Source organism: Camelus dromedarius, chromosome 6 (genome assembly GCF_036321535.1).
Source record: "Camelus dromedarius isolate mCamDro1 chromosome 6, mCamDro1.pat, whole genome shotgun sequence".
Lineage (NCBI taxonomy): Eukaryota > Metazoa > Chordata > Mammalia > Artiodactyla > Camelidae > Camelus > Camelus dromedarius.
In genome coordinates this window covers 90859229-90883214 of record NC_087441.1, presented here as the reverse complement: position 1 = coordinate 90883214, position 23986 = coordinate 90859229, and the positions used below count along the sequence as shown (strand labels likewise).

Genomic DNA, 23986 nt, shown 5'->3' with positions numbered 1-23986 from the left:
GGGCTCTCATGGGGCCCACTGAGAGCACTACCGCCCTCAGCCCCCCTCAGGGTCTGCCTGGAGCCGGGGCTGCTGTGCAGCTGATGCAGGGCGGGGGCACGGGCCTGGTCAGTGCAGGGCCTCTCGCTGGATGCCCATGGCCTCCCTGCACCTCATCCGTTCCTCACCATGAGACACGGCCACTTCATTCTGGTCATCTAGCTCATGACCGGACACCCCTGTGACTGACAGGCCCCACATGCCCAGTGAGTGTTTACCGACTGAAGCAGCACAGCCATCACTAGATCTAGACACAGGCTGTACCCACCACCCAGGAGGAGCCCCGGGGCCCCTGTGGTCACTGCTGCCCTGAAGGGGTAACCTTGCATCTGCCATGTCATCTTAGTTCCTGCTGGTTTGTGAGTTGTGTGCCCGTGAATCACTGCATGCCCTCAAGAGGGTGTGACCACTAGTCCTCCAGGAAGCAGACACTGACACAGAGAGAACTGTGACAATTTCATTAGGGGTGACAATAGGAGAGAACAGCAGAGGGGCCAGGTTGGAGCAGGGAAACATTCGGGCCGTAATGCACCTCTGACATCTTCTCTAAACACATAATTGCCACAGCTGAGGGGCCCCTTCAGTTGGCAAATGGACTGTGCTGTAAGGCAAAAGGAGTTATTTATTTTAATAGGATCTTATTTTTTCCTGATTTTGTCTTCTCTAATGTATGTATGGCCTCTGACAGACACTGTAGTCTGTGTGTGCATCTCCTTGTCTATACAGAATGAAAATAATTATTTTAACATCTCAGACACAGATCTCAAAATGTGCACATTCTCATTATTATATTTCCTTCTTTAACTAGTAAGACCTAATATTTAATAGAAGAAAGGGACCTTTTGCCTTATGTTTAAAGCAGAGAATGGTAAGCTCTGGGCCTGAGCTCTTATATCTTCAGTTTAATTTAATGTACTTCCTAAGGTCTCTTTTGATAATTCTGTGTGCAGACACTTTCTTTTAAACTATGAGAATGCTGAGTGAGAAATATGTCCCAGTCATTTTGCAAAACAATGTGTGTGCTTGACCCAACCCTCCTCACAATGATGTCAGGGACCAGCGTTACCCCCCGGCTCACAGAGAACAACACTGAGACCCTGTGGGGGCCCCACTGAGTCTTGGTGTTAGGGGATGAACTGCAAGAACTCAAAGAATCAGAAATTGGATCTTGTGATATAAATGTGGAGATGCCAAGCTGACAGTGGGCATGGTGACAGGAGGGAGCAGGGGTGTAGGGACAGGGGTCCTACAGGGTGTCTCCTGATCACCCCTGACTTCCCCCAAAGAACCTGCCTCATGCTGAAGGGCAAGGCACCTGCTCAGCTGATCTAAATCCTGCCTGCACTTTTCAAATCACTGGGGCAAAAGAAAACTTCAGCCACACAAATTACCCTGAAAAAAACAAGCTAAATTTCAGTTTCTCTGATATCCAGAGATTTCATCCAGACCCAGAACTTTCATAAACCCAAGAGAACAATCATCTTTATATGAGGTTGTGAACTGAGGGCCTTCTGAAGGCACTGGGTTCTGAAGGGGATACGTGCATGGCCGCACTGAGTCCCCTGCACACACAAGTGGCTCTGAGTGGACCTCACGCCGCATTCACACGGCCCGCCTGAGCTGCCCGCCCTGCCAGGAGTGACCTTCCAGCTCCATCTGAGTGAACCCAACAAATGCCCACTGGGCAGCCCTTCAATTTCTTTCTTCCCCTCCACACCCTCTTATTCACTCCTGTGTGGCTCACGTGTCCCTCTTCTGCACTCTGAGGCCCTGCACGGGCACATCTGCTATGGTGACAAGCTGTCTGCTGTGAATGTCTCTCTCCCTCACTCGCTCCCTTACCCCTCAAGGCAACCCCATGAGCCCCTGAAGTTAGGGGTGTGCTTCACCCCTCACAGAGCACATCACATGGTCCATGCAAGAGGCACATCTGCCAAACTGGGACTTCAAATTCATTTGATATTCTGTCAAAAGTCTATTCTGTTCTATACAAGAGACATCTGCTTCCCAGGTCAGGATGGGGAAATGACACAGTCCATCAGATGTGTGTGCTGGGAAGCTAGACAGACGTCACAATGTCCCAAGTCAGATTTCCTCAGGCATCGCAAGGCCCTGGAGTGCCATCTCCCCTTCTGCAAAGACTCGACAAGGGAGCAGAAGCACATGCTCTCATCTTACCGAGTGCTGTAACCGGTGGTGGTGGGGGTGGCAGTGGGTGAGACCGCATAGGCCACAACAGAGGTGGGGGTGGTGGTGATGAATAGCCTCTGAGAAGTGACGCTGGGTGTCCCATCAGGTGAGGCACACCAAGTGGTCCTGCACAATTACCAGGACATCGGGAATCCACAGTGACCTGCAGAACAGAAGAGAGAGCTGTGTTGGATGACAGACAAAAGGAACAACACCTACAGAACCTGAAACCCAATGCAGCAGCTGTCAGCACCGGGCACCCTCCCCTCCACCGGGTGCCCAGACAGCAGCACAGGGCCACACACTCGACCTTGGGGATAAAACACTGTTGCCACATGACACCACCGGTGTCTGTAAGTGGAGGAAGGTGAGAGTCCTGCCTGAGATGATGTACAGAGGTTCCAGCAAATTGATAAAGTAGGACCTCCCAAACTGGAAGCCTCTCTGTGCAGGACAACCCACCCTGACACCTTCCCCAGCTCCACAGAAGCATGGTCTGCATGAACCAGAAACACAGAGAAAGAAAGGAAGTGAAGGCCTGGTTTTCCACATAGAATCAGAGCCGCACCTGGGTACTTGCTCTATCTGCAGGACCCTGCCAGACCCTCTCTACTCCCAGATCACAAAGGGCCCTCCTCCGCCAGCAGGAGCTTCCCCTGGGTGCAATGAGCTCTGAGGAGCTGGGCATCCCGCAGTCCTGTGGGGGAGCTGGCAAAGTGATTCTGAGGGGACAAGGCTGTCCTCAGAAGGGAGTCAGTCTCCACTACAAACATCCTTATTCGAAGGGATGTCTGGATTTTAAGTTCGCTAGGAAAAGCACAATACGTTTGTCATATGGGAAAGGGAAGGGGGAAGTCTCAATCCTGCAAATAACACCAACAGGATTTTAGCTCAGGTGGAAAATCCCACGGTGTGTGATGAGACAGAGAAGAAGCTCTGACAGCTTCCAGGGCAGAACCGACCCACCGCGGGATGGAGAACATGATGCCAGGACTCTTGTGCAAATTGGTCCTGCAGGGAAGTAGGCATTATCATGGCGGGCACTTGCCCTTCTAGCCTCAATTCCCTACTACAAATGCACCATCTCTGAGAGTCAGGCTTTTCTGCCCAAGAGTACAACTGGAGGCAGCGGGGAAGGCACCTTTACCTCCCCAGAAGAGACAGTGATGGCCTGTGATATTACCACACACAGGAAGACTCAAAGTTGCACAAACACCACGGTGTAAGGCTGGAGGGGTGGCTTAGATCAGTTTTCAGTTACAAGGAATTGAATGGGCATTATACAAAGGAGAATCCCACAGTTTGAGACTGGAAACCATTCAAAGAATGACAACAGGAAACGGTCTCAGTGAAACAGGAGCAATCCCAAGAGAAGTAGGAAAAAAGGAATTAGCCGAGACAGGAGAAGTCAGTATGGAGCAAGGGCTCACCATTCTTATGCTATTTTAAGAAAAACAGAGTCAAAAATTGAGGTCTTCAGCCCTCATGCACTCCCTCGCTGATGGCTTCTGCAAGTAACACTCAAGGTGACAGGGGGAGAGGAAAAGCCAATGGAAACTGGGCAAGAGTTTGAATTTGAAAAAAAAAGACATGACAGACTCATAACAGAACACACAGTCTACAGACGAGGCCACAAGAGGCTGCTGAAAAAACAAAAAGAATAAATATCCCAGAAACACATCCACCGAAAAAGACCTCCCAATTTATCTAGGCCTCCGTGGTCACCTAAGGAGGGTGGGAGTTACCGGGGAACACAGGAGACACACGAGGTACTGAATCGGAAACAAACACAGAACAGATGGAGGATTAGGCTAATCAGAGCAGACTATATTCAAGGAAAAAAAAATTTGAGCCTTCATTCCCATATGACAATCGCTCTCATATCACACCGAGTGGGAGACAGGTCTCAGGACCCTTGACTGAAGAGACCACAGGCCCCAGGTTCAGGTGTTCCTTCCATAACCGATCATCGGCTGTGGAAGGTCAGGGCTCCACTCGCTGCAGACAGTGACAGGGGCGGGCTTGTCCTCCAGGGAGACCGGAACGTGGTGTCTGTTGAAGGCCCGTGTGCAGAAACGACACGTCTGCCCTCCGTCAGAGGACCCTCTTTCCCTCTACAACAGACACCTCCCTCCCCAGGGCAGGACGGGGAAGACGCAGTCCATAAAGTGCGTCTGCTAAGGGACCAGAGGGACAAGGCCGTGAGCCCAGTCACGGCCGCCCGTGCACGGGGAATCCCCGGAGAGCGATCTGCCCTTCTTCTGCAGTGACTCAAGGAAGAAACAGGACTATGCTTTCCTCTCACCGAGCGGAGCAGCTGGTGCTGAGTGGCGAGGATGCACAGGGCACCAAGGGGGACCAGATGCAGGTGCCCAGCTGGGCGACGAAGGGCCGCACCCGGGGCAGGACATAACGGCTGGTCCTTGGAAAGTTTGGGGCACTCCGGCCCACGGGGTGACCTGCAGCACAGAAGGGAGGGCTGGCTTGGATGACAGACAAAAGCGCCAACACCGACAAGAGCCGAAACCCAAAGCAGCAGCCGTCGGCACCGGGCACCCTCCCCTCCACCGGGTGCCCAGAAAGCAGCACGGTGACACACGCTCCACCCAGACCTCTGGGGCCTGCCTGCAGCCTGGGCCACACAGGGGGACACGGGGATACGACCCTGAAGCCGCACGTCACCGCCGCCGCTGTCTCCAAGTGGAGGAAGCCAAGGGCCGTCCTGCCCGAGAGGCTGCACACAGAGCTTCCAGCACACGGGCAAACTAGCGCCTTCCCAACAGCCAGCCGCTCTGGGCGGGACGGCCCTCCCCGCCACCTTCCCCAGCTCCACGCAAGCTTGCCCGGCGCGGACCAGGAACACGGAGATGGGAAGGACGTGAAGAGCTCATTCTACACACGAGCAAGCAGAGCCACACCAGGGTCACCGATGTGCCTGCAGGACTCTGCCTGCAGGACCCTGCCAGGCCCTCTCTGCCCCCTCCTCACAAAGGGCACTCCTCCGCCCCGCAGGGGCTCCCCTGGGCTCAAAGAGCACTGGGGAGCTGGGCATCCCGGAGTCCTGTGGCGGAGCTGGCCAAGGGCTCCTGAGTGGACAAGGCTGTCCTCAGAAGGGACTCAGGCTCCACTACAATCATCCCTATCCTCAGAGACGTCTGGATTTTACGTTCACTATGGAACGCACCCTACCTGCGTGCTACGGGAGAGTGAGGTGGGGAGTCTCAACCCCACACCTGACACCAAAGGTACTGTACAACCTCGTGCGGAAAACCCCACGGTGTGCCATGAGACCGACGAGCAGCTCTGACAGCTTCCAGGGCAGGCCCGACCCGGCACAGGTTTGGGGAAAATACACAACGTACGCACTCTGGTGCGCATCGGAATTCCCCCCCATGGAAGGAGGCATTTTCACAGCGGGCTCTTTCCCTTCCAGCCTCTATTCCCTACTACAATCGCACCATCTCCGAGAGCCAGGCTTTTCTGCCCAGAGTACAACTGGAGGCTGCGGCCAAGACACACTTTCCTCCCGAGAAAAAACAGTAACGGGCTGTGAAGTTTACCTCACCCAGGAAGACTCAAAGTTGCACAAAGCACATCGTACAAAGCTGGAGGGAGGGCTTTGCCCCTTTTCAGGTTACCAGGATCTGAATAGACATTCTAAACAGGAGAATCACCTGGCCTGAGCCGGGAAACCCGTCAAAAGAAAGACGACACAGAAATCCGTCTCAGTGACCCAGGAGCAACCCCAGGTGCATGAGGTCAGGAAGGAGTCAGCCGAGCCAGGAGAAGTCAGTGTGCAGCGAGGGCTCACATTTCTCACGCTGTTTCGAGAAACCCACAGTCAAAATCTGCGGGCCCCGGCTCCTAAGCACTCCCTCATGGCTCCTGCAGGCACAAGCCAAGGCGACGGGCTCCCGGGAGAAGCAGCCCACTGGCTCCTGGGCAAAAGTTTTGAATCTGAAATAGGCAGCGACACGCCACACCAGACCCGTCACAGGGCACACAGTCTGCAGACGAGGCCAGGAACGGCTGCCGGGAGAACGTGAATATCACCTTTCCCATGACGAGGCCAAACAGAGCATTACCAACCCACTTACCTGGGCCTCCGGGGCCGCCGCAGGTGGGCGGGCGCTGCCGTGCCACCCGGGAGCAGTGCCAGGTCCCGCGTCGGCTGAAAACCACAGAAAAGAATGGAGGATTAGGCTTTCCTGCGAAGACACTGCTGAAGCGAAACAAAACCTTTGTGCCTTCCTTCCTTCCTTCCTTCCACGTATCACACTCGTTTCTTGGAGGAACTGGATACTGACCCCAGGAACACCTGCATGCTAAGCCCGCATTCTCTCTACTGCTGAGCTACATATACCCTTCCCCCCAGAGCACACTAGATTCTAGGCACAGAGGACAAGAAATGCCAGCCACGTTCACTAACATACCCAGTGTATAATAAGCTCCGTTTGCTCCACCAAAAGAGCTCAGTGTTTTATGATCCGTCAGCTCCTGCGGAGCCACTTCTGCAGTCCCAGTAGCATACTCCGGTTTTGTAATTTCGGGCTAAGTCGCCCCTTCCTAAGAACACAAAACAAGATAAATCAGGAACCGAACTTCAGATCATGTGCCTACGCTTAGTCAGTCAGGTAGACCAGAGTTATTTACCGAAGCTATCAGAACATAAGCCCTATCCTGGGAGAAGCTGGATGTAGAAGTAAAAGGCAGATTCTCCTCTCTGTACTGCCAGAGGCACAGGATCCATGAAAACAAATCAGCACAGAAAAGTTTCAACAGCTCTACAACTGAGGTGAACGGGTACAGTAACGCCACAAAGGACAGGAGAGTCCGCTGCACGTGGATAGCTCAGTTAATGCTGGGAAGACCACAGAGTTTCCTAAAAGAAAGATCCAGTGCAGAGGGGGCATGAGGAGGGGCTTTGGGGAAGGGCAGCCTGACTTAAAGGAGCAGGTGGGAAACAGCGTAAGGCATTAAGGGAACTAGACCACTGTTACTGGCGGTGGAATGGGAAGACAAAACATGCTGCCTTGAAAATGAAACATCACTTAATTAATTTCAAGTGCGGACGGCTAAAACAAGAACCAACTCCAAGATACACCTAACTTTCCCAGGGATGAATTTCTTTTCAATATCCTCTAATAAACTCTAAGGGAAAGACCCTGAAAAAAAGAATGCCCACACAGAAACTGGTTTCACTAGGTGAGTCTGGAAAATGAACAAAAGTGCATTATCCAGTCCTACGGCATTAAGCACAGAATCACATCCTAAACTGTAAGTTAAAAGCATAAGTCAAAAATTCTCATCAGCAGATGCAAACGTGAAAATGCACACAAACACCAACCCACGGTTTATGTCTCAGAATCCCCTGGTACTTATATAGTCACACAAGAACATTAAAAACAAGAGACTGTACCTCATCCCAGGAAGAATCTCTTCCTCTCTCTTATGTAAAGTGGCGCACTGACACACCATCTGTAAAATGTAGTTACAGGTACATTAATGAGAATATTCACGAATGTATATTAAAACCACCATGTGCGTATATCTCCGTTCGTGGATGTGTCAAAACAAATGTGGCAGGAAAGACTTTCAAAGAGTTAGAGCATTTTCTGAAAAAAAATTCTTAAGTCATGTTTGGGATATATTTCAAACCAAGTAGTAAGAGGAAATCACGTAAAAAGAATGAATATGGAAGTTGGGTTTGCGCACTATGTGTTTCTAAAATTTGACGTTTGCTCTTGTTTTTCTTTTTTCTTTTCTTCAGTTTTTAAATGGAGGTACCGGGAATGAGCACACGGAATTCGGCATGCTAAGCAAGCATTCTATTTACCACTAACCTATGTCCTTCCCCGAGTCAACTAGCTTCTCGGCATAGATAAAATAAAATACAAAACACTCTTTCACGGTTCACTGCCTTTCAAAACATGTTAGTTTGCTGAAGCGCAAAAGATCTTTGAGGCCTTCTATCCCATAGCTCACGAAGTCTCACATCAGACCGAGTGGGAGACAGGTCTCAGGACCCTTGACTGAAGAGACCACAGGCCCCGGGTTCAGGTGTTTCTTCCATATCCAATCATCGGCTGTGGAAGGCCAGGGCTCCACTCGCTGCAGACAGTGACAGAGGCGGGCTTGTCCTCCAGGGAGACCGGAACGTGGTGTCTGTTGAAGGCCCGTGTGCAGAAACGACACGTCTGCCCTCCGTCAGAGGACCCTCTTTCCCTCTACAACAGACACCTCCCTCCCCAGGGCAGGACGGGGAATTCGCTGTCCATCAAGTGCGTCTGCTAAGGGACCAGAGGCTCACGGCCGTGAGCACAGTCACGGCCGCCCGTGCACGGGGAAGCCCCGGAGAGCGATCTGCCCTTCTTCTGCAGTGACTCAAGGAAGAAACAGAGGACTATGCTTTCCTCTTACCGAGCGGAGCAGCTGGCGGTGGGGGGCGAGGTTGCACAGGGCACCAAGCGGGAACAGGTGCAGGTGCCCAGCTGGGTGACGACGGGCCACACCCGGGGCAGGCCACGCAGGCTGGTCCTCGGAAAGGTTTGGGCCCCCCGGCCCATGGGGTGACCTGCAGGACAGAAGGGAGGGCTGGGTTGGATGAAAGACAAAAGCGCCAACATCGACAAGAGACGGAACATAATGCAGCAACCGTCGACACCGGGCACCCTCCCCTCCACCGGGTGCCCAGAGAGCAGCATGGTGCCACAGGCTCCGCCCAGCCCTATGGGGCCTGCCTGCAGCCTGAGCCGCACAGGGGGACACGGGGATACGACCCTGAAGCCGCACGTCGACGCCGCCGCTGTCACCAAGTGGAGGAAGCCAAGGGTCCTCCTGCCCGAGAGGCTGCACACAGAGCTTCCAGCACACGTGCAAACTAGCGCCTTCCCAACAGCCAGCCGCTCTGGGCGGGACGGCCCTCCCCGACACCTTCCCCAGCTCCACGCAAGCTTGCCCGGCGCGGACCAGGAACACGGAGACGGGACGGACGTGAAGAGCCCATTCTCCACACGAGCAAGCAGAGCCGCACAAGGGTCACCGCACTGCCTGCAGGGCTCTGCCTGCAGGACCCTGCCAGGCCCTCTCTGCCCCCTCCTCACAAAGGGCCCTCCCCCACCCCGCAGGGGCTGCCTCTGGGCGAACAGAGCCCTGGGGAGCTGGGCATCCCGGAGTCCTGCAGCGGAGCTGGCCAAGGGCTCCTGAGGGGACAAGGCTGTACTCAGAAGGGACTCAGGCTCTGCTACAATCATCCCTATACTCAGGGACGTCTGGATTTTACGTTCGCTACGAAACACACCCTACCTGCGTGCTACTGGAGAGTGACGTGGGGAGTCTCAACACCACACCTGACACCAAAGGGAATGTACCAGCTCGTGCGCAAAACCCCACGGTGTGCCATGAGACCGACGAACAGCTCTGACAGCTTCCAGGGCAGGCCCGACCCTGTGCAGGGTGGGGGACAAACACAACGTACGCACACTGGTTCGCATCGGAATTCCCCCGAAGGGAAGGAGGCATTTTCACGGCGGGCTCTTTCCCTTCCAGCCTCTATTCCCTACTACAAATGCACCATCTCCGAGAGCCAGGCTTTTCTGCCCAGAGTACAACTAGAGGCAGCGGCCAAGACACAATTACCTCCCGAGAAAAGACAGTGACGGGCTGTGACTTTTACCACACCCAGGAAGACTCAAAGTTGCACAAAGCACACCGTACAAAGCTGGAGGGAGGGCTTTGCCCCTTTTCCAGTTACCAGGATCTGAATGGACATTCTAAACAGGAGAATCACCTGGCCTGAGCCGGGAAACCAGTCAAAAGAACGACGACACAGAAATCCCTCTCAGTGACCAAGGATAAACCCCAGGTGCAGGAGGTCAGGAAGGAGTCAGCCGAGCCAGGAGAAGTCAGTGTGGAGCGAGGGCTCACCCTCTTCATGCTGTTTCGAGAAACCCACAGTCAAAGTCTGCGTTCTCCGGCTCCTAAGCACTCCCTCATGACTCCTACAGGCTCCAGCCAATGCGACGGGCTCCCGAAAGAAGCAGCCCACTGGCTCCTGGGCAAAAGTTTTGAGTCTGAAAAAGGCAGCGACACGCCACGCCAGACCCGTCACAGGGCACACAGTTTGCAGACGAGGCCAGGAACGGCTGCCGGGAGAACGGGAAGATCACCTTTCCCAGGACGAGGTCCAACAGAGCATGACCACCCCACTTAACTGGGTCTCCGGGGCCGCCGCTTGTGGGCGGGCGCTGCCGGGCCACACCGGAGCCACGCCTGGTCCCGCGTCGGCTAAAAACCACAGAAAAGAATGGAGGATTAGGCTTTCCTGCGAAGACACTGCTGAAGTGAAACAAAAACTTTGCGCCTTCCTTCCTTCCTACCTTCCCTGTATGACACTCGTTACTTGGAGGAAGTGTATACTGACCCCAGGAACTCCTGCATGCTAAGACCGCATTCTTTCTACTGCTGAGCTACATATACCCTTCCCCCCAGAGCACACGAGTTTCTAGGCACAGAGGACAAGAAATGCCAGCCACGTTCACTAACTTACCAAGGGTATAATAAGCTCCGTATGCTCCACCAACAGAGCTCAGTGTTTTATGATCCGTCAGCTCCTGCGGAGCCACTTCTACAGTCCCAGTAATATACTCCGGTTTTGTAATTTCGGGCTTAGTCGCCCCTTCCTAGGAACACAAACAAGATAAATCAGGAACCGAACTTCAGATCATGTGCACACGCTTAGTCAGTCAAGTAGACAACAGTTATTTATAAGCTATCAAAACATAAGCCCTATGCTGGGAGAAGCTGGCGGTACAAGTAAAAGGCAGATTCTACTCTCTGTTCTGCCAGAGGCACGGGATCCATGAAAACAAATCATCACAGAAAAGTTTCAACAGCTCTACAACAGAGGTGAACTGGTACAGTAACGCCACAAAGGACAGGAGAGTCCGCTGCACATGGATAGCTCAGGGAATGCTTGGAAGACCGCACTGTTTCGTAAAAGAGAGATCCAGCGCAGAGGGGGGATGTGGAGGGGCTTTGTGGAAGGGCAGCCTGAGTAAAAGGAGCAGGTGGGAAACTGCGTAAGGCATTAAGGGAACTAGACCACTGTTACTGGTGGTGGAATGGGAAGACAAAACATGTTGCCTTGAAAATGAAACATCACTTAATTAATTTCAAGTGAGGACGGCTAAAACAAGAACCAACTCCAAGATACACCTAACTTTCCCAGGGATGAATTTCTTTTCAATATCCTCTAATAAACTGTAAGGGAAAGACCCTGAAAAAAAGAATGCCCACACAGACACTGGTTTCACTAGGTGAGTCTGGAAAATGGACACAAGTGCATTATCCAGTCCTACGGCATTAAGCACAGAATCACATCCTAAAATATAAGTTAAAATCATAAGTCAAAAATTCTCATCAGCAGATGCAAACGTGAAAAAGCACACTCACAGCAACCCCCGGTTTATGTCTCTGAATCCCCTGGTAGTTATATAGTCACACAAGGACATTAACAACAAGAGACTGTACCTCATCCCAGGAAGAATCTCTTCCTCTCTCTACTGTAAAGTGGCGCACTTACACACCATCTGTAAAATGTAGTTACAGGTACATTAATGAGAATATTCACGAATGTATATTAAAACCACCATGTGCGTCTATATCCGTTCGTGGATGTGTCAAAACAAAAGTGGCAGAAAAGACTTTCAAAGAGTTAGAGCATTTTCTGAAAAAAAAATTCTTAAGTCACTGTTGGGATATATTTCAAACCAAGTAGTAAGAGGAAAACACGTAAAAATAATGGATATGGAAGTTGGGTTTGCGCACTATGTATTTCTAACATTAGAAGTTTGCTCTTGTGTTTGTTTTTTTTTTTTCTTCTGTTTTTAAATGGAGGTACCGGGAATGAGCACACGGAATTCGGCATGCTAAGCAAGCATTCTATTTACCACTAACCTATGTCCTTCTCCGAGTCAAGTAGCTTCCCGGCATAGATAAAATAAAATACAAAACACTCTTTCACGGTTCACTGCCTTACAAAACATGTTAGTTTGCTGAAGAGCAAAAGATCTTTGAGGCCTTTTTCCCATGGCACACGAAGTCTCAGATCAGACCGAGTGGGAGACAGGTCTCAGGACCCTTGACTGAAGAGACCACAGGCCCCGGGTTCAGGTGTTTCTTTCATAACCAATCATCGGCTGTGGAAGGCCAGGGCTCCATTCGCTGCAGACAGTGACAGGGGCGGTCTTGTCTTCCAGGGAGCCCGGAAAGTGGTGTCTTTTGAAGGCCCGTGTGCAGAACCGACACGTCTGCCCTCCGTCAGAGACCCTCTTTCCCTCTACAACAGACACCTTCCTCCCCAGGGCAAGACGGGGAATTCGCGGTCCATCAAGTGCGTCTGCTAAGGGACCAGAGGGTCACGGCCGTGAGCACAGTCACGGCCGCCCGTGCACGGGGAAGCCACGGAGAGCGATCTGCCCTACTTCTGCAGTGACTCAAGGAAGAAACAGAGGACTATGCTTTCCTCTTACCGAGCGGAGCAGCTGGCGGTGGGGGGCGAGGTTGCACAGGGCACCAAGGGGACCAGGTGCAGGTGCCCAGCTGGGCGACGACGGGCCGCACCCGGGGCAGGCCACGCAGGCTGGTCCTCGGAAAGGTTGGGGCCCTCCGGCCCACGGGGTGACCTGCAGGACAGAAGGGAGGGCTGGGTTGGATGACAGACAAAATCGCCAACACCGACAAGAACCGAAACCCAAAGCAGCAGCCGTCGGCACCGGGCACCCTCCCCTCCACCAGGTGCCCAGAGAGCATCACAGTGCCACACGCTCCGCCCAGCCCTCTGGGGCCTGCCTGCAGCCTGGGCCGCAAAGGGGGACACGGGGATACGACCCTGACGCCGCACGTCGCCGCCGCCGCTGTCTCTAATTGGAGGAAGCCAACTGTCCTACTGCACGAGAGGCTGCACACAGAGCTTCCAGCACACGGTCAAACTAGCGCCTTCCCAACAGCCAGCCGCTCTGGGTGGGACGGCCCTCCACGCCACCTTCCCCAGCTCCATGCAAGCTTGCCCGGCGCGGACCAGGAACACAGAGATGGGACGGAAGTGAAGAGCTCATTCTCCACACGAGCGAGCAGAGCCGCACCAGGGTCACCGCTCTGCCTGCAGGGCTCTGCCTGCAGGACCCTGAAAGGCCCTTTCAGCCCCCTCCTCACAAAGGGCCCTCCTCCGCCCCGCAGGGGCTGCCCCTGGGCCCAAAGAGCCCTGGGGAGCTGGGCATCCAGGAGTCCTGCGGCGGAGCTGGCCAAGGGCTCCTGAGGGGACAAGGCTGTCCTCAGAAGGGACTCAGGCTCTGCTACAATCATCCCTATCCTCAGGGACGTCTGGATTTTACGTTCGCTACGGAACGCACCCTACCTGCGTGCTACGGGAGAGTGACGTGGGGAGTTTGACCCCACACCTGACACCAAAGGGACTATACCAGTTCGTGCGCAAAACCCCACGTTGTGCCATGAGACCGATGAGCAGCTCTGACAGCTTCCAGGGCAGGCCCGACCCGGCGCAGGGTGGGGGACAAACACAACGTACGCACCCTGGTGCGCATCGGAATTCCCCCGCGGGGAAGGAGGCATTTTCACGGCGTGCTCTTTCCCTTCCAGGCTCTATTCCCTACTACAAATGCACCATCTCCGAGAGCCAGGCTTTTCTGCCCAGAGTACAACTGGAGGCAGCGGCCAAGACACACTTACCTACCGAGAAAGACAGTGACGGGCTGTGACTTTTACCACAACCAGGAAGACTCAAAGTTGCACAAAGCACACCGTACAAAGCTGGAGGGAGGGCTTTGCCCCTTTTCCAGTTACCAGGATCTGAATGGACATTCTAAACTGGAGAATCACCTGGCCTGAGCCGGGAAACCAGTCAAAAGAACGACGACACAGAAATCAGTCTCAGTGACCCAGCAGCAACCCCAGGTGCAGGATGTCAGGAAGGAGTCTGCCGAGCCAGGAGAAGTCAGTGTGGAGCGAGGGCTCACCCTCCTCACGCTGTTTCGAGAAACCCACAGTCAAAATCTGCGGGCCCCGGCTCCTAAGCACTCCCTCATGGCTCCTGCAGGCACCAGCCAAGGCGACGGGCTCCCGGGAAAAGCAGCCCACTGGCTCCTGGGCAAGAATTTTGAGTCTGAAAAAGGCAGCGACACGCCACGCCAGACCCGTCACAGGACACAAAGTCTGCAGACGAGGCCAGGAACGGCTGCCGGGAGAACGGGAAGATCACATTTCCCAGGACGATGTCAAAAAGATCATGACCACCCCACTTACCTGGGCCTCCGGGGCCGCCACAGGTGGGCGGGCGCTGCCGGGCCACACCGGAGCCGCGCCAGGTCCCGCGTCGGGTAAAAACCACAGAAAAGGATGGAGGATTAAGCTTTCCTGCGAAGACACTGCTGAAGCGAAACAAAAGCTTTGCGCCTTCCTTCCTTCTTTCCTTCCCCGTATCACACTCGTTTCTTGGAGGAACTGGATACTGACCCCAGGAACTCCTGCATGCTAAGCCCACATTCTCTCTACTGCTGAGCTACATATACCCTTCCCCCCAGAGCACACTAGTTTCAAGGCACATAGGACAAGAAATGCCAGCCAAGTTCACTAACTTACCCAGTGTATAATAAGCTCCGTGTGCTCCACCAACAGAGCTCAGTGTTTTATGATCCGTCAGCTCCTGCAGAGCCACTTCTACAGTCCCAGTAGCATACTCCGGTTTTGTAATTTCGGGCTTAGTCGCCCCTTCCTAGGAACACAAAACAAGATAAATCAGGAACCGAACTTCAGATCATGTGCATACGCTTAGTCAGTCAGCTAGACAACAGTTATTTACCGAAGCTATCAGAACATAAGCCCTATCCTGGGAGAAGCTGGCGTTACAAGTAAAAGGCAGATTCTCCTCTCTGTTCTGCCAGAGGCACAGGATCCATGAAAACAAATCAGCACAGAAAAGTTTTAACAGCTCTACAACTGAGGTGAACGGGTACAGTAACGCCACAAAGGACAGGAGAGTCCGCTGCACGTGGATAGCTAAGGGAATGCTGGGAAGACCGCACTGTTTCATAAAAGAGAGATCCAGCACAGAGGGGTTATGTGGAGGGGCTTTGTGGAAGGGCAGCCTGAGTAAAAGGAGCAGGTGGGAAACAGCGTAAGGCATTTAGGAAACTAGACCACTGTTACTGGCGGTGGAATGGGAAGACAAATCATGCTGCCTTGAAAATGAAACATCACTTAGTTAAGTTCAAGTGAGGATGGTTATAACAAGAACCAACTCCAAGATACACCTATCTTTCCCAGGGATGAATTTCTTTTCAATATCCTCTAATAAACTGTAAGGGAAAGACACTGAAAAATAAATGCCCACACAGACACTGGTTTCACTAGGTGAGTCTGGAAATTGAACACAAGTGCATTATCCAGTCCTACGGCATTAAGCACAGAATCACATCCTAAACTGTAAGTTAAAAGCATAAGTCAAAAATTCTCATCAGCAGATGCAAACGTGAAAATGCACACTCACACCAACCCCCGGTTTATGTCTCAGAATCCACTGGTACTTATATAGACACACAAGGACATTAACAACAAGAGAATATACCTCATCCCAGGAAGATTCTCTTCCTCTCTCTTCTGTAAAGTGGCGCACTGACACACCATCTGTAAAATGTAGTTACAGGTACATTAATGAGAATATTCACGAATGTATATTAAAACCACCATGTGCGTCTATATCCGTTCGTGGATGTGTCAAAACAAAAGTGGCAGAAAAGACTTTCAAAGAGTTAGAGCATTTTCTGAAAAAAAATTCTTAAGTCATTGTTGGGATATATTTCAAACCAAGTTGAAAGAAGAAAACACGTAAAAAGAATGGATATGGAAGTTGGGTTTGCGCACTATGTATTTCAAACATTTGAAGATTGCTCTTGTTTTTGTTTTTTTTTCTTCTGTTTTTAAATGGAGGTACCGGGAATGAGCACACGGAATTCGGCATGCTAAGCAAGCATTCTATTTACCACTAACCTATGTCCTTCCCCGTGTCAACTAGCTTCTCGGCATAGATAAAATAAAATACAATACACTCTTTCACGGTTCACTGCCTTACAAAACATGTTAGTTTGCTGAAGTGCAAAAGATATTTAAGGCCTTCTTCCCCGTATCCCAATAAGTCTCACATCAGACCGAGTGGGAGACAGGTCTCAGGACCCTTGACTGAAGAGACCACAGGCCCCGGGTTCGGGTGTTTCTTCCATAACAGATCATCTTCTGTGGAAGGTCAGGGCTCCCCTAGCTGCAGACAGAGACAGGGGCGGGCTTGTCCTCCAGGGAGCCCGGAATGTGGTGTCTGTTGAAGGCCCGTGTGCAGAACCGACACGTCTGCCCTCCGTCAGAGGACCCTCTTTCCCTCTACAACAGACACCTCCCTCCCCAGGGCAGGACGGGGAAGACGCGGTCCATCAAGTGCGTCTGCTAAGGGACAAGAGGTACACGGCCGTGAGCCCAGTCACGGCCGCCCGTGCACGGGGAAGCCCCGGAGAGCGATCTGCCCTTCTTCTGCAGTGACTCAAGGAAGAAACATAGGACTATGCTTTCCTCTTACCGAGCGGAGCAGCTGGAGGTGTGGTGCGAGGTTGCACAGGGCACCAAGGTGGACCAGGTGCAGGTGCCCAGCTGGGCGACAATGGGCCGCAACCGGGGCAGGCAACGCAGGCTGGTCCTCGGAAAGTTTGGGGCCCTCCGGCCCACGGGGTGACCTGCAGGACAGAAGGGAGGGCTGTGTTGGATGACAGACAAAAGCTCCAACACCGACAAGGGCCGAAACCCAAAGCAGCAGCCGTCGGCACCGGGCACAGTCCCCTCCACCGGGTGCCCAGAGAGCAGCAGGGTGCCACACGCTCCGCCCAGCCCTCTGGGGCCTGCCTGCAGCCTGGGCCGCACAGGGGGACACGGGGATACGACCCTGATGCCGAACGTCGCCGCCGCCGCTGAATCCAAGTGGAGGAAGCCAAGGGTCCTCCTGTCCGAGAGGCTGCACAAAGAGCTTCCAGCACACGGGAAAACTAGCGCCTTCCCAACAGTCAGCCGCTCTGGGCAGGACGGCCCTCCCCGCCACCTTCCCCAGCTCCACGCAAGCTTGCCCGGCGCGGACCAGGAACACAGAGATGGGACGGAAGTGAAGAGCTCATTCTCCACACGAGCGAGCAGAGCCGCACAATGGTCACCGCTCTGCCTGCAGGGCTCTGCCTGCAGGACCCTGCCAGGCCCTCTCTGAACACTCCTCACAAAGGGCCCTCCTCCGCCCCGCAGGGGCTGCCCCTGGGCGCAAAGAGCCCTGGGGAGCTGGGCATCCCTGAGTCCTGTGGCGGAGCTGGCCAAGGTCTCCGTAGGGGACAAGGCTGTCCTCAGAAGGGACTCAGGCTCCGCTACAATCATCCCTATCCTCAGGGACGTCTGGATTTTACGTTCGCTTTGGAACGCCCCCTAACTGCGTGCTACGGGAGAGTGTCGTGGGGAGTCTCAACCCCACACGTGACACCAAAGGCACTGTACCAGGTCGAGCGCAAAATCCCACGGTATGCCATGAGACTGACGAGCAGCTCTGACAGCTTCCAGGGCAGGCACGACCCGGCGCAGGGTGGGGGACAAACACAATGTACGCACTCTGGTGCACATCGGAACTCCCCCGAAGGAAGGAGGCATTTTCACGGCGGGCTCTTTCCCTTCCAGGATCTATTCCCTACTACAAATGCACCATCTCAGAGAGCCAAGCTTTTCTGCCCAGAGTACAACTGGAGGCAGCGGCCAAGACACACTTACCTCCCGAAAAAAGACAGTGACCGGCTGTGACTTTTACCACAACCAGGAAGACTCAAAGTTGCACAAAGCACACCGTACAAAGCTGGAGGGAGGGCTTTGCCCCTTTTCCAGTTACCAGGATCTGAATGGACATTCTAAACAGGAGAATTACCTGGCCTGAGCCGGGAAACCAGTCAAAAGAACGACGACACAGAAATCCGTCTCAGTGACCCAGGAGCAACCCCAGGTGCAGGAGGTCAGGAAGGAGTCAGCCGAGCCAGGAGAAGTCAGTGTGGAGCGAGGGCTCACCCTCCTCACGCTGTTTCGAGAAACACACAGTCAACGTCTGCGGGCCCCGGCTCCTAAGCACTCCCTAATGGCTCCTGCAGGCACCAGCCAAGGCGACGGGCTCCCGGGAAAAGCAGCCCACTGGCTCCTGGGCAAGAATTTTGAGTCTGAAAAAGGCAGCGACACGCCACGCCAGACCCGTCACAGGACACACAGTCTGCAGACGAGGCCAGGAACGGCTGCCGGGAGAACGGGAAGATCACCTTTCCCAGGACGAGGTCCAAAAGATCATGACCACCCCACTTACCTGGGCCTCCGGGGCCGCCACAGGTGGGCGGGCGCTGCCGGGCCACACCGGAGCCGCGCCAGGTCCCGCGTCGGCTAAAAACCACAGAAAAGGATGGAGGATTAAGCTTTCCTGCGAAGACACTGCTGAAGCGAAACAGCACCTTTGCGCCTTCCTTCCTTCCTTCCTTCCCCGTATCACACTCGTTTCTTGGAGGAACTGGATACTGACCCCAGGAACTCCTGCATGCTAAGCCCACATTCTCTCTACTGCTGAGCTACATATACCCTTCCCCCCAGAGCGCACTAATTTCAAGGCACATAGGACAAGAAATGCCAGCCAAGTTCACTAACTTACCCAGTGTATAATAAGCTCCGTGTGCTCCACCAACAGAGCTCAGTGTTTTATGATCCGTCAGCTCCTGCAGAGCCACTTCTACAGTCCCAGTAGCATACTCCGGTTTTGTAATTTCGGGCTTAGTCGCCCCTTCCTAGGAACACAAAACAAGATAAATCAGGAACCAAACTTCAGATCATGTGCATACGCTTAGTCAGTCAGGTAGACAACAGTTATTTACCGAAGCTATCAGAACATAAGCCCTATCCTGGGAGAAGCTGGCGGTACAAGTAAAAGGCAGATTCTCCTCTCTGTTCTGCCAGAGGCACAGGATCCATGAAAACAAATCAGCACAGAAAAGTTTCAACAGCTCTACAAATGAGGTGAACGGGTACAGTAACGCCACAAAGGACACGAGAGTCCGCTGCACGTGGATAGCTAAGGGAATGCAGGGAAGACCACACTGTTTCATAAAAGTGAGATCCAGCGCAGAGGGGGGATGTGGAGGGGCTTTGTGGAAGGGCAGCCTGAGTAAAAGGAGCAGGTGGGAAACAGCGTAAGGCATTTAGGAAACTAGACCACTGTTACTGGCGGTGGAATGGAAAGACAAAACATGCTGCCTTGAAAATGAAACATCACTTAATTAATTTCAAGTGAGGACGGCTAAAACAAGAACCAACTCCAAGATACACCTAACTTTCCCAGGGATGAATTTCTTTTCAATATCCTCTAATAAACTCTAAGGGAAAGACCCTGAAAAAAAGAATGCCCACACAGAAACTGGTTTCTCTAGGTGAGTTTGGAAAATGAACACAAGTGCATTATCCAGTCCTATGGCATTAAGCACAGAATCACATCCTAAAATGTAAGTTAAAAACATAAGTCAAAAATTCTCATCAGCAGTTGCATACGTGAAAAAGCCCACTCACACCAATCCCCGGGTTATGTCTCAGAATCCCCTGGTACTTATATAGTCAAACAAGTATATTAACAACAAAAGACTGTACCTCATCCCAGGAAGATTCTCTTCCTCTCTCTTCTGTAAAGTGGCGCACTGACACACCATCTGTAAAATGTAGTTACAGGTACATTAATGAGAATATTCACGATTCTATATTTAAACCACCATGTGCGTCTATCTCCGTTAGTGGATGTGTCAAAACAAAAGTGGCAGAAAAGACTTTCAAAGATTTAGAGCATTTTCTGAAAAAATATGCTTAAGTCACGGTTGGGATATATTTCAAACCAAGTAGTAAGAGGAAAACACGTAAAAAGAATGGATATGGAAGTTGGGTTTGCGCACTATGTATTTCTAACATTTGAAGTTTGCTCTTGTTTTTGTTTTTCCTTTTCTTCTGTTTTTAAATGGAGGTACCGGGAATGAGCACACGGAATTCGGCATGCTAAGCAAGCATTCTATTTACCACTAACCTATGTCCTTCCCCGTGTCAACTAGCTTCTCGGCATAGATAAAATAAAATACAATACACTCTTTCACGGTTCACTGCCTTACAAAACATGTTAGTTTGCTGAAGCGCAAAAGACCTTTGAGGCATTGTTCCCCGTATCACACTAAGTCTCACATCAGACCGAGTGGGAGACAGGTCTCAGGACCCTTGACTGAAGAGACCACAGGCCCCGGGTTCGGGTATTTCTTCCATAACCGATCATCGGCTGTGGAAGGTCAGGGCTCCACTCGCTGCAGACTGTGACAGGGGTGGGCTTGTCCTCCAGGGAGCCCGGAACGTGGTGTCTGTTTTAAGGCCCGTGTACAGAACCGACACGTCTGCCCTCCATCAGAGGACCGTCTTTCCCTCTACAACAGACACCTCCCTCCCCAGGGCAGGACGGGGAAGACGCGGTCCATCAAATGCGTCTGCTACGGGACCAGAGGGACACGGCCGTGAGCACAGTCACGGCCGCCCGTGCACGGGGAAGCCCCGGAGAGCGATCTGCCCTTCTTCTGCAGTGACTCAAGGAAGAAACAGAGGATTATGCTTTCCTCTTACCGAGCGGAGCAGCTGGAGGTGGGGGGCGAGGTTGCACAGGGCACCAAAGGGGACCAGGTGCAGGTGCCCAGCTGGGCGACGACGGGCCGCACCCGGGGCAGGCCACGAAGGCTGGTCCTCGGAAAGGTTGGGGCCCTCCCGCCCACGGGGTGAACTGCAGGACAGAAGGGAGGGCTAGGTTGGGTGACAGACAAAAGCACCAACACCGACAAGAGACGAAACCCAAAGCAGCAGCCGTCGGCACCGGGCACCCTCACCTCCACCGGGTGCCCAGAGAGCAGCAGGGTGCCACACGCTCCGCCCAGCCCTCTGGGGCCTGCCTGCAGCCTGGGCCGCACAGGGTGAAACGGGGATACGACCCTGACGCCGCACGTCACCGCCGCCGCTGTCTCCAAGTGGAGGAAGCCAAGGGTCCTCCTGCCCGAGAGGCTGCACACAGAGCTTCCAGCACACGGGCAAACTAGCGCCTTCCCAACAGCCAGCCGCTCTGGGCGGGACGGCCCTCCCCGCCACCTTCCCCAGCTCCACGCAAGCTTGCCCGGCGCGGACCAGTAACACGGAGACGGGACGGATGTGAAGAGCTCATTCTCCACACGAGCGAGCAGAGCCGCACCAGGGTCACCGCTCTGCCTGCAGGGCTCTGCCTGCAGGACCCTGCCAGGCCCTCTCGGCCCCCTCCTCACAAAGGGCCCTCCTCAGCCCCGCAGGGGCTGCCCCTGGGCGCAAAGAGCCCTGTGGAGCTGGGCATCACGGAGTCCTGCAGCGGAGCTGGCCAAGGGTTCCTGAGGGGACAAGGCTGTCCTCAGAAGGGACTCAGGCTCCGCTACAATCATCCCTATCCTCAGGGACGTCTGGATTTTACGTTCGCTATGGAACGCCCCCTAACTGCGTGCTATGGGAGAGTGACGTGGGGAGTCTCAACCCCACACGTGACACCAAAGGGATTGTACCAGCTCGTGCGCAAAATCCCACGGTGTGCCATGAGACCGACGAGCAGCTCTGACAGCTTCCAGGGCAGGCCCGACCCGGCGCAGGGTGGGGGACAAACACAATGTACCCACTCTGGTGCGCATCGGAATTCCCCCGAAGGGAAGGAGGCATTTTCACGGCGGGCTCTTTCCCTTCCAGGCTCTATTCCCTACTACAAATGCACCATCTCAGAGAGCCAAGCTTTTCTGCCCAGAGTACAACTGGAGGCAGCGGCCAAGACACACTTACCTACCGAGAAAGACAGTGACGGGCTGTGACTTTTACCACAACCAGGAAGACTCAAAGTTGCACAAAGCACACCGTACAAAGCTGGAGGGAGGGCTTTGCCCCTTTTCCAGTTACCAGGATCTGAATGGACATTCTAAACAGGAGAATTACCTGGCCTGAGCCGGGAAACCAGTCAAAAGAACGACGACACAGAAATCCGTCTCAGTGACCCAGGAGCAACCCCAGGTGCAGGAGGTCAGGAAGGAGTCAGCCGAGCCAGGAGAAGTCAGTGTGGAGCGAGGGCTCACCCTCCTCACGCTGCGGGCCCCGGCTCCTAAGCACTCCCTAATGGCTCCTGCAGGCACCAGCCAAGGCGACGGGCTCCCGGGAAAAGCAGCCCACTGGCTCCTGGGCAAGAATTTTGAGTCTGAAAAAGGCAGCGACACGCCACGCCAGACCCGTCACAGGACACACAGTCTGCAGACGAGGCCAGGAACGGCTGCCGGGAGAACGGGAAGATCACCTTTCCCAGGACGAGGTCCAAAAGATCATGACCACCCCACTTACCTGGGCCTCCGGGGCCGCCGCAGGTGGGCGGGCGCTGCCGGGCCACACCGGAGCCGCGCCAGGTCCCGCGTCGGCTAAAAACCACAGAAAAGGATGGAGGATTAAGCTTTCCTGCGAAGACACTGCTGAAGCGAAACAGCACCTTTGCGCCTTCCTTCCTTCCTTCCTTCCCCGTATCACACTCGTTTCTTGGAGGAACTGGATACTGACCCCAGGAACTCCTGCATGCTAAGCCCACATTCTCTCTACTGCTGAGCTACATATACCCTTCCCCCCAGAGCGCACTAATTTCAAGGCACATAGGACAAGAAATGCCAGCCAAGTTCACTAACTTACCCAGTGTATAATAATCTCCGTGTGCTCCACCAACAGAGCTCAGTGTTTTATGATCCGTCAGCTCCTGCAGAGCCACTTCTACAGTCCCAGTAGCATACTCCGGTTTTGTAATTTCGGGCTTAGTCGCCCCGTCCTAGGAACACAAAACAAGATAAATCAGGAACCGAACTTCAGATCATGTGCATACGCTTAGTCAGTCAGGTAGACAACAGTTATTTACCGAAGCTATCAGAACATAAGCCCTATCCTGGGAGAAGCTGGCGGTACAAGTAAAAGGCAGATTCTCCTCTCTGTTCTGCCAGAGGCACAGGATCCATGAAAACAAATCAGCACAGAAAAGTTTCAACAGCTCTACAACTGAGGTGAACGGGTACAGTAACGCCACAAAGGACAGGAGAGTCCGCTGCACGTGGATAGCTCAGGGAATGCTGGGAAGACCGTACTGTTTCATAAAAGAGAGATCCAGCGCAGAGGGTTTATGTGGAGGGGCTTTGTGGAAGGGCAGCCTGAGTAAAAGGGGCAGGTGGGAAACAGCGTTAGGCATTTAGGAAACTAGACCACTGTTACTGGCGGTGGAATGGAAAGACAAAACATGCTGCCTTGAAAATGAAACATCACTTAATTAATTTCAAGTGAGGACGGCTAAAACAAGAACCAACTCCAAGATACACCTAACTTTCCCAGGGATGAATTTCTTTTCAATATCCTCTAATAAACTCTAAGGGAAAGACCCTGAAAAAAAGAATGCCCACACAGAAACTGGTTTCTCTAGGTGAGTCTGGAAAATGAACACAAGTGCATTATCCAGTCCTATGGCATTAAGCACAGAATCACATCCTAAAATGTAAGTTAAAAACATAAGTCAAAAATTCTCATCAGCAGTTGCATACGTGAAAAAGCC

The 23986-nt window shown here is 53.3% G+C and overlaps 2 long non-coding RNA genes across 2 annotated transcripts in view; one reads left to right on the top strand and one right to left on the bottom strand.

Moving 5' to 3' along the window:
• Nucleotides 1–23986, top strand: part of LOC135321558 (uncharacterized) — a 941446-nt gene that overhangs the window by 555126 nt on the left and 362334 nt on the right. The window lies entirely within an intron of this gene.
• On the bottom strand, nt 327–22478 carry LOC135321553 (uncharacterized). Its single transcript, XR_010381409.1, has 4 exons — nt 22354–22478; nt 20986–21139; nt 2218–2392; nt 327–640 (listed from the first exon to the last, which is right to left on the bottom strand). It is a non-coding gene; the product is annotated as an uncharacterized LOC135321553 (long non-coding RNA).